This window comes from Macrobrachium nipponense, chromosome 21 (assembly GCF_015104395.2).
Source record: "Macrobrachium nipponense isolate FS-2020 chromosome 21, ASM1510439v2, whole genome shotgun sequence".
NCBI classification, from domain to species: domain Eukaryota; kingdom Metazoa; phylum Arthropoda; class Malacostraca; order Decapoda; family Palaemonidae; genus Macrobrachium; species Macrobrachium nipponense.
The window spans coordinates 40,594,530-40,599,784 of record NC_087212.1 but is presented as its reverse complement, the minus strand read 5'-3'; the positions used below and the strand labels follow the sequence as shown (position 1 = coordinate 40,599,784).

Below are 5,255 nucleotides of genomic sequence, written 5' to 3'. Positions count from 1 at the left end.
TCGCGATAAGGAATATCGAACCGGAAATGGTATCAGACCTCTGAGAGCAAATTATAACTCTTAAAGTTTAGTTACACGTTGATGCAAAAGGATAAATCTGGAGGAATAGAGAAAAGTAAAACAAAAACAAAAAGGACTTCTTAGCACGCTGCTTCCTCCGAGGTACTCAAGCGATGGGTTGAAATCCAAATATTCATGAAGAAATTAAAGACCTGTCTGTTATAAAAATTATGCCACACAATGAAGAATGGCGACTGGATATTAACTTTCTCGGATGACACACACTGGATTCTGACGATTAATACACCAAATTGCTGGTTTTTGTTTTGCTGCAGGGGATTCTCAGCTCCTTTCAGTATTTACTGCACCTATTATTGCACCATATTGGACCACTCAACCTCGGAGTAAGTCTGCAAATGCTTGAAGCGTAAACAATGAAGAGACGTTCAGTGATTGTCACGAAAGTTATCGTCTGGCTGTGATGGAGCAGCCGGCCACGAACTTAAGATAATGCACTTCGATAATCGACCGAATTTTGGGTAATAAAGGGAAGCAATATAACACCATTACATAAGAGGAGACAAGTCACGGTTTATTACGGTTGACGTTATAGAAACAACCTCATTAACCCTTTAAAGTCGACGTCCTAAGAGGGTCTGTAAGTGGACACGTCGTTGCCAGGGAGTGTGCATTGGGCAAGGTGGCGCTCTCTCTCTCTCTCTCTCTCTCTCTCTCTCTCTCTCTCTCCTTAATTCACAGCGTGTCCTCCCCATATTAAGCTATTACTTGAGGAAGGTGTCTTCACTTAAGCAAGAAGTTCAGGAGTGACATCAGAAGGCATGGTCACTTGGCAACATTGATTTCACTTCTATTACGATAATTGATGTACTTTTGATGTCTAGATATCACTAGCTCATTTTATACACAAGCATACTTGATTGGAAAAAACATAAAGCTAACATCTTGTCATAAGATCAATACCTGAGACCAGACTTCACTTCGGTTAATTCTAGGAAGTAAACCCAAAGTTCAAAACAATTCAGAAAACAAAATCCTCGTAGTCAAGTGAGTTTATGATTGTCAAAAAAAAAAAAAAAAAAAAAAAACCACTTTTCGAAATAAGAGATAAGATTTATTATTTCAAATCTTTTAAAAAAACTTGATAAAGAACGAACACACACAAAGGGTAACGAATTATACATATGCGTACGTATATGTACGTCTGATATTGCAAAGTAGCTGTAAATCACCTACGAGTATATGACTGTATTTCAGTATCATCGTAACAAAGATTAATAGGCAGCAAATTACACTAGTTCAAACGTTATTAGTATGTTTTTATTAGACAGGAGTGGAAGGACTGAAACTTAGCTGACGTTCTGAGCTTGGAGTATCACTTGTTCTGCCTTTTGACTTCCACAGAATGATGAAAAATAACTGACCGAAATCTGATATATATACCTTTTTTCTGCTGTTCCACAAAGCTGACCACTTGTCAATCGCAACTTGATGAACTCGAAAAATGCCCCGTCATCTAACTAGTATTTTATTTTTCTTTCGTTCGTTTTCCTTTCGACAGAGGTAGAAATAAACCTTCGAAATGGTATGCGATGGAAACTCAAGTCCGGGGAAAAAAAAAAAAAAAGTCTGTGAAAGGAGACAGAAGGAGCGGTGGAAGAAACGTTTCGGAGCCTTTAATTCGAGGGCATTAAGGGAAGCTGAAAAAGAAAATGAACAAGAATGACCACTGGCATTCCAGGGCAGGTGAACACGACAGTTCCAATTAGGGAGTTTTAAGGACCCTTCTTTCTAGATCTTGTCTCTCCTCTTAAGAACATAACTGGAGAAAATACACTTTTCATCTGCAATTTGTCTTATTTAGAAATCAAAACAAAGTTTCAGATGGTTATTGCTTCTGGTTCTTCGTATGAAGGACCGATAGTTGTTTGTAAATTAACTGATGTTTTTATGTAGACGACTACAACATCGATACCTTTTATCACTAAATCGGAAACTATTTTGAAAATTTAATAGACCATTAGTAGGAGCTATCGTTCGGTTTACAGACCATAAATCGAAACTGCTTTAAAAGTTCTCAATTTACAGACAACTGATCTGAATTGTCTCGAGTTACAGACCATAAATTATAAACACTTTAATCGGAACTATTTTGGATTCTATAGACCTTTGGCCGGATCTATCTTTCAGGTCTTAATCTGTCTTTGAACGACAGTATAAACTTCTTGAATTCATATTTATTCATGAATTTATATAATGAACTGATGATGTAAAGACAAAACTTCTGGTAAGAGCATGGTTAATTCGACATAATCTATATTGCGCCACTTCGCACAGCTGTAACACTGGAGTGATATCACAAAAGACCTTTTTAGCAACTTTTCAAGACAATGCAGATCTGTGATCAATGAAAGAGAACGCATAAAAGAACAACTTGGGTAACTAAAACAAAGCCGAGTTCATTAATGCCAGATTCTCAGATTATTTTTCAGGATGTCTTTCAATGGTGCTGAATAACCCTGGAACGAAAGCATATTGACATATATGAGAACAATAGACAACTTACAGAGGAAAGGGTTTACTGTAATTATACGTAATATAGGATTGTTTTAGTTTTCTGTTAATGAAAAATATGTACCGGCTTTGTCTGTCCGTCCGCCCTCAGATCTTAGAAACTACTGAGGCTAAAGGGGCTTCAAATTGATATGTTGATCATCCACCTCACAATCACCAAACTTACCAAATTGACGCCCTCTAGCCTCAGTAGTTTTTATTTCATTAAAGGTTCAAGTTAGCCATAACCGTACTTCTGGCAGCCAACAACATAGGCCACCACCAGGCCATGACATTTTTACTTGTTTTCTTTTTATTCTAATACAAAAGCATTTTGGAATAAGGCTATTCAGTACAGCCGCCATATTTCCAAACGTCCTCTCCCTTTCATAAAGAACCCCACAACGTTCCTGGTTTCCTTCAATCATTCCAAACACCAACTGACGGTGTATTTGACATCTCTACCGAATTGCTGAATAATCCTGATTACAGACGTCATCTTGCCTCGTTTACAGAATGAATACAGAGGGCTCTTTTGCCTTAACTAAAATGATGCCTTCCTTTAACGTGATCGTGCAAGGAATGAAAGGGGGCTATTGGCCTCCAAATGACTTAAGTGGAAAACGTCACGAGCTTTGAATAGTCCAGGTAATGCTGATTATGGTGTTCCTCCATCTCTGTCATCAGTTCCGCTGGCTCGCTCTGGCTCCTTCTTTTCGAATATGTTTCTGCGTTAGTCTTCGTCCAGTCTTTCGGGCTCGGCAAGGTCTTTCATACTGCCTGCAAATGGCACTGGTTGGCTGGCTCATGCTTATGGGGAAATAATTGTCAAAACGCACATTTGCCAAGGAATATCAACCTAAAGTTGAAAAGAATGTGAAAAGTACATTTTAATCAGCCGTTTGACATAAAATGTGAAAAACATAACCCATGATTGAATACAAAAGAACGAATTCTCTGAGGATGTTGTTGCTCTGAATAAAATTAAAAGTGTAAATACGATATTTCTTATCTGAATGTCAAGTGCAAAGAACTGAATCGCTCGTAACTCTGTCCATTTGCTGGAGAGTTTGAAAGATCTCATCTTTTTCCAATGGTCGACCTACCGAAGGGCGCAGTGCCGGAAGTATGATGATACAAGAGCAAGCAATCAAAATTGCATGCGCTCGCGTTCTCTTGGTACGACTGCCAGATTTTGTAATCTTGAGACAATGATTCGAAATTCACCGAAGTATTTCAGCAAGCATAGCAAATAAACACAACAGGTGAATGAACAAACAGATATACTGCCTTTAGGAATCCACTTTCTTCTTGCAAAATAGACGAAACGAATTGGGAGATCCTTTGAAACGCAAGAAAATACCGGGAGACCCCACTGAAATGCAGTCTACATGCATGCAAAATTGCAATATATGGATATCTGCTTGTACTATAACCATGTTGCAAGCAAGGCAAAAATGGCCAAAAAACAGTCTGCATAGAAAAGTTAAACGTAAAATTTCTGAAGTTCCATACGTAGACGTTACAGTATTGGTAAGGTTTTGGGCATGTCCTCAGCACTATTCCTGGGAGAACATCGGTAGCAGCTGGGCTCCCTGTGGGCACTAGAATTGTTGGAAGACCCAGACCTACTTAGACGACAGCTGAGAGAAGCGGGGCTAAAGAAGAGTAGATATCTGTCGAAGAAAAAGTGCAGAAAAGCCATCAGTTGGCGAATTCCACAAGCGATAACATCTTAGTAACGTGAAACATGATATATATATATATATATATATATATATATATATATATATATAATATTATATATATATATATGTGTGTGTGTGTGTGTGTGTGTGCGTGTGTTTGTGTGTGGGTGTGTGTGTGTGTGAGTGTGTGTGTATAGATAGATAAATATATATATGACTACGACGAAACTAATTACGAAAACTTCCACTTTTGCATGCTATAAAACTAAAACCATTAATACTTTTTTCGATAACGGAAAAATAACAATTACAGTTGGTACGTCAAAAGAATATGAGTGACAGAGTGACAAATATCGCTGTCCCAATGAAGCATTTTCAGCACCAACTCTTCCATGCAATATCCGCATTTATTTCCCAATGAACGAACCGTTAGACTCGTGAATGAATTAAATTGAAAATGTAAGCTTTACTCGACAATTTCATCATAAATAATAGATCTACAATCCACAAAGAAGGGTACAACAATAATGCAATGAATGTTGAAAGAGGATTTTTGTTTCCAGTTCGGAATTACACAACGGGCCAATTGAAAAGGAACCGCTGAAAACAAAGGCCTGTCTATTAAGCAGTTCATTCACCTGACCCCGATATATGAATGTGAGTGGAAAGCAAACCCCTCCCCCTCCCTACCCCCACCCACCCACCCCACAACGTGGATCTGGACAAATAACCAGAGCTTTTCATGAAGCCCGTTATTGCGGAAGTGCAATAGATCGAGAAAGTCTATTAACGGTGAGGGCAATACAATCAATTAATATAACTCTCGTGCGGATGGATAGAGCGGCGGAAACGCTGCTATTTTTACTCTGCTGTAACGATGATGCTCCGTTCATAAAGCTCATAATATGCACACACGCACATACGTCCATAATACATACATATATATATATATAAACACATGTATATAGATGCAGAAACACACACACAGATATATAT

At 38.2% G+C, this 5,255-nt stretch overlaps 1 pseudogene; it reads right to left on the bottom strand.

Annotated features, from left to right (window-relative positions):
• Positions 1 to 4,237, bottom strand: part of LOC135197951 (uncharacterized) — a 22,240-nt pseudogene extending 18,003 nt beyond the window's left edge.
• Positions 4,238 to 5,255: the final 1,018 nt, after the last annotated feature.